This window comes from Aegilops tauschii, chromosome 2, assembly GCF_002575655.3.
Source record: "Aegilops tauschii subsp. strangulata cultivar AL8/78 chromosome 2, Aet v6.0, whole genome shotgun sequence".
In the NCBI taxonomy this organism is placed as follows: domain Eukaryota; kingdom Viridiplantae; phylum Streptophyta; class Magnoliopsida; order Poales; family Poaceae; genus Aegilops; species Aegilops tauschii.
Genome location: NC_053036.3, coordinates 157,097,214 through 157,110,067, shown reverse-complemented (window position 1 = coordinate 157,110,067; position 12,854 = coordinate 157,097,214).

Here is a 12,854-nt window from a genome sequence, read left to right as displayed (position 1 = left end):
ACCGGCGATGTCTTACTGGCTCCCACAATGATAAGCCACCCATTGGCATATGTCGCACCTACCACCCGACAATCGCACCCCTCCGCCGCTCCCCATCTCCTCCTCCACCATTTTCTCCACTCTTCCGATGGCTTCCCAGGAGCCATTCTCTGGCATACTACCCGGCTGGGTGGCCCGCCGAGCCCTTCGGATACGGGCGAGGCCGCTCAGTGCTTCATCAACCTCACTTGGCCCGACGGAGCCAGTTGCCGCCCCAATCCGGCGCGTGGTTCAGCAACTCACCGCTCCAGTTCAGCTCGATGAGGAGTGGCGAGTTGCTCCACACCGGCATGGCGGCGAGCACGCCGGTACGGGCGTCGTCGCTGCTGCGTCGTACCGCGCCACCAGTGTCTGCGGTGTCCGCGCCTCCCGTGTCTATGGGCGCGCCTCCCGTGCCTGCGGCAACACCATGCAGGCAGAGATAGAAGCCGGATGTGTGGAGAGCGACGAGTTAGTGGCCAGCTTCTCCGTGTCCGCCGCCATCATCGAGGAGAAGTGGAACACGGGAGGCCACCGCCACTTGGGTCCCATGAAGGCCACCGCCGAGGCGACGGCTGCGCATTCAGGTGGTTTCTTTGCTACTTCGTCTCTTCCGAGGACCTTCGTCGACCCCGCAAGTGTCTGCCGGACATGAGGAAGACAATGGTATCCGCGGGAGGCCATTTAGATTAGGTACTCCCTCTCCTGCTGGCGGGAAATATTTGTTCTAAGAATGGATAAATTGGATGTGTCTATAAGTAAAATAAGTCTAGATACATCCATTTCTAGGACAAGTATTTCCGGACGGAGGGAGTATTAATTATACCAACAGAGCCGGATTAGCACCGCTTAGTTCATGTAAATGTAATGAAATCCATCATGTTTATATGAAGATCCGGCTTTTTTATACGAAATCCTGCATGCTTATATGAAGACAGTCCATGTTTGCACGAATTTCATCTGGTTGGTTAGAGTTGTAAAAATGTATGTCGCTAGCGTTTGATGTCGTCCTCCGTGGAAGGAAGCGGGAGGAAATTTGCTGGCTGCCGTTGGAGATGCTCTTATGCTGGAAATAATAGTCACATCCAATCCATTTGAGTTAACTGCCTGTATGATTCTCCCTCTATAAAAATTTAATTGCATGTACAGTGTACACGTGACTAGCAGGGTGGCTACAGCTTCGTACAGAAAGTTAAAAAGAAACAAGTCCATCCTTAATCTTGTATTCTAAGTACTCTGTGGGTTCCACTATCAGTACAGTAGTGAAAGAAGTATATATTAAATAAGTAATATACAATATAAAAATCTAAAGTTAAACACAGAATTCGAACTCAGGTCATCGCGTTGCGAGCATCCGGCGCTAACTAGTCCAGCACATTTTTGTTGTAGACCATGCTGGAGATATATCTCCATGTCTACTCTTATACTCCATATGTTCCTAAACATTTGTCTTTTTCAGATTTCAAATGGAGTACCACATACGGATGTGTATGTAGACATATTTTAGAGTGTAGATTCACTCATTTTGCACCGTATGTAGTCACTTGTTGAAATCTCTAAAAAGACAAATATTTAGGAACGGAGGGAATAAAAAACAGAGTTGGTGATGATGGTGCGCGTGCCATCCTGCAATATAGGTCGTCGGATTTATATCTAACGTATAGGAAGGAAACTATTGCAATTTTGCAAAAAGATACCCACACCCCTCTCCACGTTTGCAAATAAGGCCTTCCCTCGTTGATCCTTTTCTCTACTCTTACTAGCAATGTGCTCGTGCGTTGCAACGGATCCAAAATAGAATAATACATGTTCACAAGCTTGAAAGAAAAACACTCTAGTTTGGTGTATATATCACTAAAAATATACTCGTATTAGGTTTCACTCAAAATATATTCCTTGTGGATGTTTTGATGAGGTGGGGGAGGATGTGGTTGGTTTCAAGATACTAAGGGGCTTCTGCAAATTGGAGCAGAGAAGTGGCGTCTTGTTGCAGAAATGCCACGACTTACATCATAGTCGTTAGATGCAGATCTGATGGTCAGAAATGACGGATGGCAGACACACCATCATCACCAACTGAGTCTTTCATAGGAGTTAGAGATAAAAAACAGAGTTGGTGATGATGGTGTTCCTGCCATCCTGCAATATAGCCGTCCGATTTATATCTGACAGATAGGAAGGAAACTATGGAAATTTTGCAAAAGGATACCCACACCCCTCTCCACATTTGCAAATAAGGCATTCCCTCGTTCATCTTTTTCTCCCACAAGATAAACTAATCATACAAATGCATCTTGATGTTCCGTGCAACGCATGGGCATCTTGCTAGTAGGGAGAAGGAGTTTGTGTGACCCATATCTATATTAAGGGATAGGTAGATAGGATGTGTGTGAGGCATACTTAAAGCATCATGGAGATAAACAAACGGTGTGCATGCAAGTGCCAGAAAAAATGAAGCGATAAACAATGTCTATGCGCGCGCGCGCGCGCGCGTGTGTGTGTGTGTGTGTGTGTGTGTGTGTGTGTGTGTGTGTGTGTGTGAGAGAGAGAGAGAGATAGAGGGAGAGAGAGATCTCAAAACAAAAGGTGCTCTGCTGGAATCCCATTGTATGTATTCATATGGTTCCGGAACTTGAGTTAACCTTAGGCATATGTGTGTGAGACATAATTATCCTTTGAGACATTAGTGGTTGTGGGTGGGTGTAATTAAAGGGGTGGGCATGCTCGACAGAGAGAGCATGTGTGTTTCTGTGTGAGAGACTTGTAGGACGGGGTAGAAAGAATTCTAACCTTGACGGAGGGAGAGAAATACATGAAGTGCGCGTGTGTGATTCCGATGCCCACGGGGAAATGAGATATGTATGTGTGCGAGAGAGATTGCACAATTCATTCACGTATCACTATCTAGCGATCGTGGACATGCATCGCTTGAACATAAATCAATATGTACTTCGTATCATGGCCAAAGGTACAATATCGATTCAACGCTATAAAGATTGGACACTCACATATCACATTTTTTCTATCTAAATAAACCTTTTCAATTGTGCATGCCAAAGTTATAGTGATGTTTCTTCAAACAACCAATGTAGCTATCATGTGCATGCACCATTGTTACTCTTGCATTCAAATTCATTAGTCTTGGATGATTTAAGGTTCTATTATGAAGTAATATATGTAATATTCATATATGAATTCAACGGGTACGCAATTTATGAAATGGAGGCTATGTAATCATATGAGGTAACACTTTTAAGTAGCGGACTACAATATCCATTTCTTTTGTGGGACTACAATATCCATTTCTTTTTGTGCGCCTCTACACTAACACGTCAATGCATTATGTTTAAAGTAAATAACCAATGGCACTAAATTATCTATTTACACGAGAAATACATAGCTGAGCGTTTGATCCCTTTTTCGTGAACGCGCCTCTACACCCGGCTGCGCCCGTGTGAACGTCCAAGTTATCGCGGCATCATCTCGAGTTATTGTCTTTTTTTCTGGGGTGGACTTCACACCAGTTATTAACTGCTGACGCGTGCCCCGTGTACACAGTCTCGCATGACCTTCCCGCTAGCACGGTCCAAAATTAGTTGAAACTGGATACGAACGATCCCGCGGGCGGCAAAATCTCCCGCCTCCTTCTAAAATTTCTGCCACCTAGTCTTTAGCATGCGAAATTCCCCTTTTGTCCTTGGTGCACGGAGAACAACAGTAACAATACCGCCCTCATCTACATAATAGGTCGGGGCTGCTTTGGTAACTTCCGGTTCCCCCCACCACACGGCACCCCCATTCCCTCTCCCCCTCCCGCAAAAACGACTAACTCCACAGCACTAGAGCATCTTACATCACGTTGTCCGTACTTCATCGGCCTTTCTACCCCTCCCCTCTCGAAACCCTAGACTGCTCATCCACCGGCATACCAGAGCCCATTCAGTGTAAGCGACGTCCACCTCGCCGGATCTGCTTCTGCGGCCGCATCTACCGCTCCCACCTCCACTAGAAACAAGTAGACTGCTCATCCACCACTGTACCATAGCCCATTCAGTGCCGGCCTTGTCCACGGCGTCGGATCTGCTTCACCGGTATTCTCGTCAACTGCAGCGCATCTGCAGCGGCTCATTCGAACTCCCCGCCGGAGACGCTTCGTCCACACCCCCCCGGAGCCGCCCCACCGACGGCCTCTGATCCTCTTCGCCGACACCTTCTGTAACACCCCCAGTGTCATGCTACAGTAACCCTCTGTGATTAAGCTAATCATTTTTCCAAACAGTGCTTAATCACCTTTTTTCAATATCCCATTTGAAATTCCAGTCAATTCAAATTCAAGTGAAGTTTGAAGTTGATCAAAAGTTGCTGGCAAAATGTTCATCATTTGTCAAAAATTCCATAACAATTATTTGTTTAGGAACACAACATCACTTTTGTGCAGAGATGAGCATTAGCAATTATAACAGCACCAATTCAGCATTTTAAATGCTATCCTATTTATGAAAAATACAAATGAATTCTTCTGGTCTCCAAAATATTTATGGCACTGTCTAAAGATCACCAGTGAGTAAAAGGGGCACTTCCCATATTTTTCCTAAGTAAATAGCATGTCCAGTATTTTCTTACCCATCTCTGTTTATTAAATAAAAAAATAGAAAACAGAAAGGGGACAGAGGTGCTACTGGGCACTTTTTCCCAACTAGCTACACATAAGGCCCAGCCCACCCCCACTTGTCCTGTTCCTCTCGCTACAGGGGACAGGGGGGCCGTGGCGGCCATCCGCCGGCGATGGCCATGCGTGGCGGCCATCCGCTCCCTACCCCCGCCTACAAAGCCCCCCCCGGCGCCCCTGAAACCCTAGTTTCTTTTTCCCCTTCCCCTCGCGCTGCTTCTCCTTCCCCGCCATGGCCGCCCTGCCGTCGTCGTTGCTTCACAGCCCGCATAGCCACCAGCCTCCCCACGTCAAGCCGGCATGTCCATGGGCTCCGTCGCCTTCGTGTTCTTCACCATTACCACTGGATCGAGGGCGAGGAGCCGCATCGGCGTCGCCACACGTCGTCGTCTTCGTCTACGGTCGCCGCGCGCCCCCACCATCGATCTGCACCACCCCGGCCTCTCCCGCATCACGGAGACCTCCATGAGACCCGCTGTGAGGCCGCCTTCTTTTCCCGCTCCTTTCCCGTGTCGTTTCCCGTCGTAGGTCGCCTCACCACCACGCCCGAGCTCTAGGGGAGCTCGCGGTCACCGCGCCATTGCCTACGCTCCTGCGCAAGTCATGGCTGCCCTCTGGATGCCTCCCCTTCCCCTCCTGCATGCGCGCTGCTGCGTGCTACTTCTAGGTGTTGCTGCTCGCTGATTCCCACGACCACCACGCTCACTACTCACCCGCATCGCCCCGCTGCTGCCGCCTGCTGCTGCCCGCTTCGCCGAGCCCCGCGCTACTCGCCGCCGAAGGAAATATGCCCTAGAGGCAATAATAAAGTATTGTATATTTCCTTATATCATGATAAATGTTTATTATTCATGCTAGAATTGTATTAACAGGAAACATAATACATGTGTGAATACATAGACAAACAGAGTGTCACTAGTATGCCTCTACTTGACTAGCTCGTTAATCAAAGATGGTTATGTTTCCTAGCCATAGACATGAGTTGTCATTTGATTAACGGGATCACCTCATTAGGAGAATGACGTGATTGACTTGACCCATTCCGTTAGCTTAGCACCTAATCGTTTAGTATGTTGCTATTGCTTTCTTCATGACTTATACATGTTCCTATGACTATGAGATTATGCAACTCCCGTTTACCGGAGGAGCACTTTGTGTGCTACCAAACGTCAAAACGTAAATGGGTGATTATAAAGGTGCTCTACAGGTGTCTCCAAAGGTACTTGTTGGGTTGGCGTATTTCGAGATTAGGATTTGTCACTCCGATTGTCGGAGAGGTATCTCTGGGCCCACTCGGTAATGCACATCACTATAAGCCTTGGAAGCATTGTGACTAATGAGTTAGTTGCGGGATGATGTATTACGGAACGAGTAAAGAGACTTGCCAGTAACGAGATTGAACTAGGTATCGAGATACCGACGATCGAATCTCGGGCAAGTAACATACCGATGACAAAGGGAACAACGTATGTTGTTATGCGGTCTGACCGATAAAGATCTTCGTAGAATATGTGGGAGCCAATATGGGCATCTAGGTCCCGCCATTGGTTATTGACCGGAAAGGTGTCTCGGTCATGTCTACATAGTTCTAGAACCCGAAGGGTCCGCACGCTTAAAGTTACGATGACAGTTATATTATGAGTTTATATGTTTTGATGTACCGAAGGTTGTTCGGAGTCCCGGATTTGATCACGGACATGACGAGGAGTCTCGAAATGGTCGAGACATAAAGATTGATATATTGGACGACTATATTCGGACACCGGAAGTGTTCCGGAGAAGTTTCGGATTAAACCGGAGTGCCGGAGGGTTACCGGAACCCCCCGGGGAAGTATTGGGCCTTAGTGGGCCTTGAGGGGAGAGAGAGGGCAGCAGCCAGGAGGTGGCGCGCCCCCTCCCAGGAGGAGTCCTAGTTGGACTAGGAGAGGGGGGCGCAGCCCCCTTTCCCTCTCCATCTCCCTCTCTTTCCTTCCCCCCCCCCTCTTTTCCTAGTAGGACTAGGAAAGGGGAGTCCTACTCCTACTAGGAGGAGGACTCCCCCCTCTCCTTGGCCCGCCTAGGGCAGCCGGCCTCCCCCTTGCTCCTTTATATACGGGGGCAGGGGGGCACCTCTATACACACTTGATATACGATATTTTAGCCGTGTGCGGTGCCCCCTCCACCATATTACACCTCGATAATACCGTTGCGGAGCTTAGGCGAAGCCCTGCGTCGGTGGAACATCATCATCGTCACCATGCCGTCGTGCTGACGAAACTCTCCCTCAACACTCGGCTGGATCGGAGTTCGAGGGACGTCATCGAGCTGAACGTGTGTAGAACTCGGAGGTGCCGTACGTTCGGTACTTGATCGGTCAGATCGTGAAGACGTACGACTACATCAACCGCGTTGTGATAACGCTTCGGCTGTCGGTCTACGAGGGTACGTGGACAACACTCTCCCCTCTCGTTGTTATGCATCACCATGATCTTGCGTGTGCGTAGGAAATTTTTTGAAATTACTACGTTCCCCAACAGCCGCCCCTGCTGCAGTCGCCGGCGCCCACCGCTGCCGCCGTGCCCGCCGCTCGTCGGCTCCCACCCGCAGCGCCGCGGCTTCTGGAGATCCGCTCCCTAGCCCCGCCTGCAGCCCCGCGCGCTGCTCCTGTGGCTGCCTGCTGCGCCCGCGTGCCGACGCCTGGCCGCGCCCGCCGATGCTCCGCCGCCGCGGCTGCTGGCCTTGGCCACGGCCATGGCCAATGGCGGCGTCGGCTCCCTGTGTGTGTGTGTGTTGTGAGTGTGTGTGTGTATTTGGGGCTAGCCCAGATTAGCTTAGGGCTAATTAACCCTTTTAACTTAACTGTTTCCTTTACTAAGCCACCACTGACATGTAGGTCCCACTGTTAGATAAAACAATTAGAGTAAATCATTTAACATAACAGTCAATGACACCTGGGTCCCAGTGGACCCTTTGACCAGTCAACGGTCCTAGTTGACTGTTGGTTGTGCAGTCAACTGGACCCCACCCGTCGGCCCCTTAATACATTGTTGTGCACATTCTGTGGGTGCACTTAGCTTTTTCACCTCTATTTTCAATTTAAAACTAAATCCAAAAAATTTAGATTATTGTTTAAACTTCGGAAATTAATATAAAATAAACCGTAACTCGGATGAAAATGTTTTCTACATGAAAGTTGCTCAGAAAATTCCAACGAATCCGAATACGTGGTCCACTCATCTATCACATTCCCCTAGCATGCTGAACATGGAACATTCCCCCTCTGGTCATCTGTCTGACACAGGTCCGGAACCGGGAATACCTTCCCGGTTGAATTCCTCCTTCACCTGTATCGTGCAGCACTACGTTAGAACACTCCTACTGTTGTGTATTACCATGTTATGCTTTATGATGCTTTGTTTGCTGTATATTTATTGTTTCTTCCCCCTCTTCTCTCCGGTAGACCTCGAGACCGATGTTGCCCCTGTGATCGACTACGTCGACGACGACACTTCTTCCTTTTTCAGCAAAGCTTCCAGGCAAGCCCCCCCTTTGATCATCCCGATATCGCCCATTCCATTCTCTCATGCTTGCATTAGATTTTGCTACTGTTATTGTTTGCTCCTATTCTGATGCATAGCCTGCTTTTGTAACCTGCTTATTGTTACCTTACCTGCTTATCCTAAACTGCTTAGTATAGGTTGGTTAGTGATCCATCAGTGACCCCCACCTTGTCCTTGTTGCCCCTTCTTCATCATCGAAGACTCGATCAACGTGATCGACGACCAGAGCCCGACACCTCACATCAGATCATGTCCCTTTTGTTGCTCGACTCTGCAGAGTTACCGTCGAGTGCCGAGGGTGGAACCTCATACATCACTCCTGATGAGATCTCTGTAGTGTAGCTATTCGGTCGTGGTCATCAAGGTTGATTTCCTCCTTAACCACTTCTGATACGACTCTGTCATGCAACCCCTCAAGTGTGAACCTCGGGGGTGGTTCCTCTTACGTTCACCTTGATGATTACATCGAGTGGAATTCACCGGGGGTGATTCCTCGGGTTTTCCCCTTGATGTTTGGACACTCGGATACTTGGACTTTACAACTGTTACTTGGAAAGGCAGGTCGACCCTGAGGGGTACCCGCGAGTGATGTGGAGACGGGTTGACCTGGAAGGTGCCCGCGAGATACTTACGAGGCATGGCCGGGCATTCTTAGCCCTTGCCGCAAGTCCTCGAGATGGGGCGACGGGGTCACATCGATCGTGAGTCTCTGCTCGTTACCGCGTGCTCCTAATCCACTACGATTTGGATATTTGATCCGAGGGGCATCTGGCCTGATAGCACTAACCATCACGTGGGCATAGTATGGGCGTTCTGCGTCGTATGCATCAGCCGAAGCTTAATAGACGTCAGCGACTGAGCGGCGCGCGTCGGGTTGGACTGCGTAAGCACCTGCCTTTTTTAAGGAGGTAGCTAGGTCTACTCACTAGTCGTGTTCGCAACATGCAGGAGATCCCGGGGCGATGGCCCATGACCCCTGGGGCATAGGTTTAGTCCGGCGTGCTGACCTCTCTATTAAGCCTAGGTCGGGTTGCGGCGTATTGTTTGGCCGAGGCCGGGCATGACCCAGGAAAGTGTGTCCGGCCGGAGTTAATCGAGTGTGGTGGGTAAGTTGGTGCACCCCTGCAGGGAAGAAATTTCTATCGATAGCCTGTCCTACGGTAACGGACACTTGGAGTTGTATCCCGGTCGATACAACTAGAACTGGATACTTGAGGTGATAACTTGATAGTATGGCTCTGGGATTGCTTTCTCGCAGGGAGTAGAGAAAGGATCTCTGGCCGAGGTTGATAACACTACTACTACTTTACTTTTTGCTATTCTGTACTCTTCTGAATGCTGCAAGATGCTTGGAGCTGCTTGAAGATGCTAGTCTTCGATAGGCTAGGCTTTCCCCTTCTCTTCTGGCATTATGCAGTCCAGTCCACAGATACAGCCCATTTCATTGATACCGATGCATATGTAGTGTAGATCCTTGCTTGCGAGTACTTTGGATGAGTACTCACTGTTGCTTTGCTCCCCCTTTTCCCCCTTTCTTCTTCTTTCCGGTTGATGCAACCAGATGTCGGAGCCCAGGAGCCAGATGCCACCGCCAATGCTTACTACTACGTGGAAGCTGCCGACGACCAGGAGTAGTTAGGAGGCTCCCAGGTAGGAGGCCTTGCCTTTTCGATCAATGTTGCTTTTGTGCTAGCCTTCTTAAGGCAAAACTTGTCTAACTTATGCCTGTACTCAGATATTGTTGCTTCCGCTGACTCTTCTGTATTCGAGCTTATGTATTCGAGCCCTCGAGGCCCCTGGCTTGTAATATAAAGCTTGTGTTATTTTTAATTTGTGTCTAGAGTTGTGTTGTGATATCTTCCCGTGAGTCCTTGATCTTGATCGTACACATTTGCATGTATGATTAGTGTACGATTGAATCAAGGGCGTCACACCTTCCTCAACCCTACCGGAGCCGCTTCGCCGACACCATCATCAACCCTACTGGAGTATCTTCGCCTATACCATTCTCAACCCTATCAAGGCCGCTTTGCCAACTCACAAGTCCATGGCCAAAGATCCGCTTCGTCGCACCCTCATCCAACCTACCGGAGCTGCTTCTGATGCCCCGTCCACAGCCGCAGATCCGCATCGTCGACACCATCCTTAACCCAACCACTGGAGCAGCTTCACCGACGCCCTCGTCCACGGCCACAGATCCGCTTCGCCCACACCGTAGTCTACCCTACCGGAGCCGCCCCACAAACACCTACTCGACGGTTCTAGATCTCCTTACCGGACCCCGATAGCCAGCGCAGCGTCATCACCCTTGACGTTTCTTACCTGATTCCCACCGTCTGGCAAGATGCCAACCACGCGCCACGGCCTAGGTACTTGTCACCTTTAAACCCGTCCAGCGTCACCTGCCCGATGTACTTCAAATATACTAACAGGTCGTTGTTACCTTTATGCAGCTGGCAAAAACTACAAGGACGATGTTTCTTCTGGATCTAACAGCTTGGCCAACCAAGATCCTGGACTGAGGCATTGCTATGATCTTGTAAATGCGTCTTTCCCTCTTGTATTGTTGTGTGCCTGCCAGCGTGCTTTGCTAGGATTTTTGACCAGTAATCCCTTTGTGCAGACAATGATTTCTACTACTGGCTGCTAAATTAGATATGTAGATGTCATACATGATACTACCTCGTACCTCCGTTCCTAAATATAAGTCTTTCTAGAGATTCCACTATAGGCTACATACGGAGCAAAATGAGTGAATCTCCACTCGAAAATGCATCTATATACATCTATATGTGGTCCATACTGGAATCTCTACAAAGACATATATTTAGGAACAGAGGCAGTACATTACACAAAATCGTAGGTGGCATGTAGGAATTCCAGTGCACTACATTAGGCTCCCTTAGAGTGCCTGCTAGTCCAGCACACAGAGTCATGGCTAGTTTATGCTACACACACAATCATTAATAGATGGTTTAAATATGCGCAAGGGATATGCAATATATTATCATGTAGAGATGTCTGAAATTAGCCGTGTCAACTTGCAGATAGGGTTACACAATGAAAAAGTACAAGATGTATGTGGCAATTTCATGGAATATCGCAAAAAAGGAGAGGCAGCGGTGAGCCTATACAGTGTGTTATGGTAGGTCACTCCATTGCAATCATTGTGACATGTTATTTGTATGTCAGTTCTATTGGCCAAGTTTCTTAGGGACAGTTATTACGAGTTATCCTAAGAAAATAAGCACATGTGAATATAAGCTCCAGGTAATAAGCCAACTAGTTCTTTTCATTGCCTTTCTTTTCAGCTTATCTTTGGTATGATCAGTGAAAAGTCTAGATTGCATTATATTTTTTCATTTTGCTGCCCATATGAAAAATAATTTGACTTGCAAACATCACAAATTGAACCCAGTGCAGTAATTAATATGATAGGAAAACAGACCATCACTTTTTGTTCAAAATGCAAATACAAAGATACCATCTACTTGGCACAATCTACTTTGGTCAATGTCTTCCATAGAGATCCCATTGCCTAATTTAAACGAAGAAAGCATGACCTAAATTTAAATGAAGAACAATTATTTATTGAAACTCGATGGTCCAAGTGGTTGGTTATTATCATGTAGTAGCACCACCTGAAAGCATCATATAGCAGCAGCAGCTCATAGCAACTCATCATACAGCAGCAGCAACAGCAGTGTGCAATTCATCATATACCAGCAGCGGCTCATAACAATTCATCATATAGAAGCAACAGGAGCAGCTCATAGCAATTCATCATATAGCAGCAGCAGGAGCAGCTCATAGCAATTCATCATACAGCAGCAGCAGGAGCAGCTTATAGCAACTCATCATATAGCAGCAGTAGCAGCTCATAGCAATTTCTCATATAGCAGCACTAGCTCATAGCAATTCATCACATAGCAGCAGCAGGAGCAGCTCATAGCAATGCATCATATAGCAGCAGCAGGAGCAGCTCATAGCAATTCATCGTATAGTGGATCAGAATGAAAATTTGGCAAAAAATCAGAGGAGATCCTCACCTTGTTGGATGAGCTCATCCTTCAACAGCACCTCAAGCCACGGCCTGGGAGGAGGGGAGGGGGAATAAGGTGCCTTCTGCTGAAGTGTGGCATCAGCCGTAGTTGTGCGGCGCCTGCCGGAGTAGTGCGTTGGACGGACCACAGTGGAGCAGCTGCTGGAGACCATGAGAATGAGGGCCGGCGCCAAAGGGGGGAGCAGCCAGGGAGATTTGCCCCTACCTGTCGGCCATGTAGCCTAGCTGGACAGAGCATCATCGAGGACCAGGCCAGATGGGACCAGAGGCGACGGCTCGCTGGAGGAACCCTAGGGCTGCAGGCAGGGGATCGAGGTAGAGGGAAAGGGGAGAGGAGATGCAAGCGGGCAGGGCAATGAACATTTGTGTGTTTGTTTTTACTTGAGGGTCAGGTGTGACGCGGGCACGAGCAGTTGCATTTTGAGTGTAATATAGGCAGACAACAGAGTCATTTCACTATTCCCCTTCCCTTCAATTTTTAGTGAGCTTCTACCCAAAACACTCCCCTCCAAAGCGAAATAAGTTAAGCCCAAGCCCATAACTCAAAAATGACTTCTTTACATCT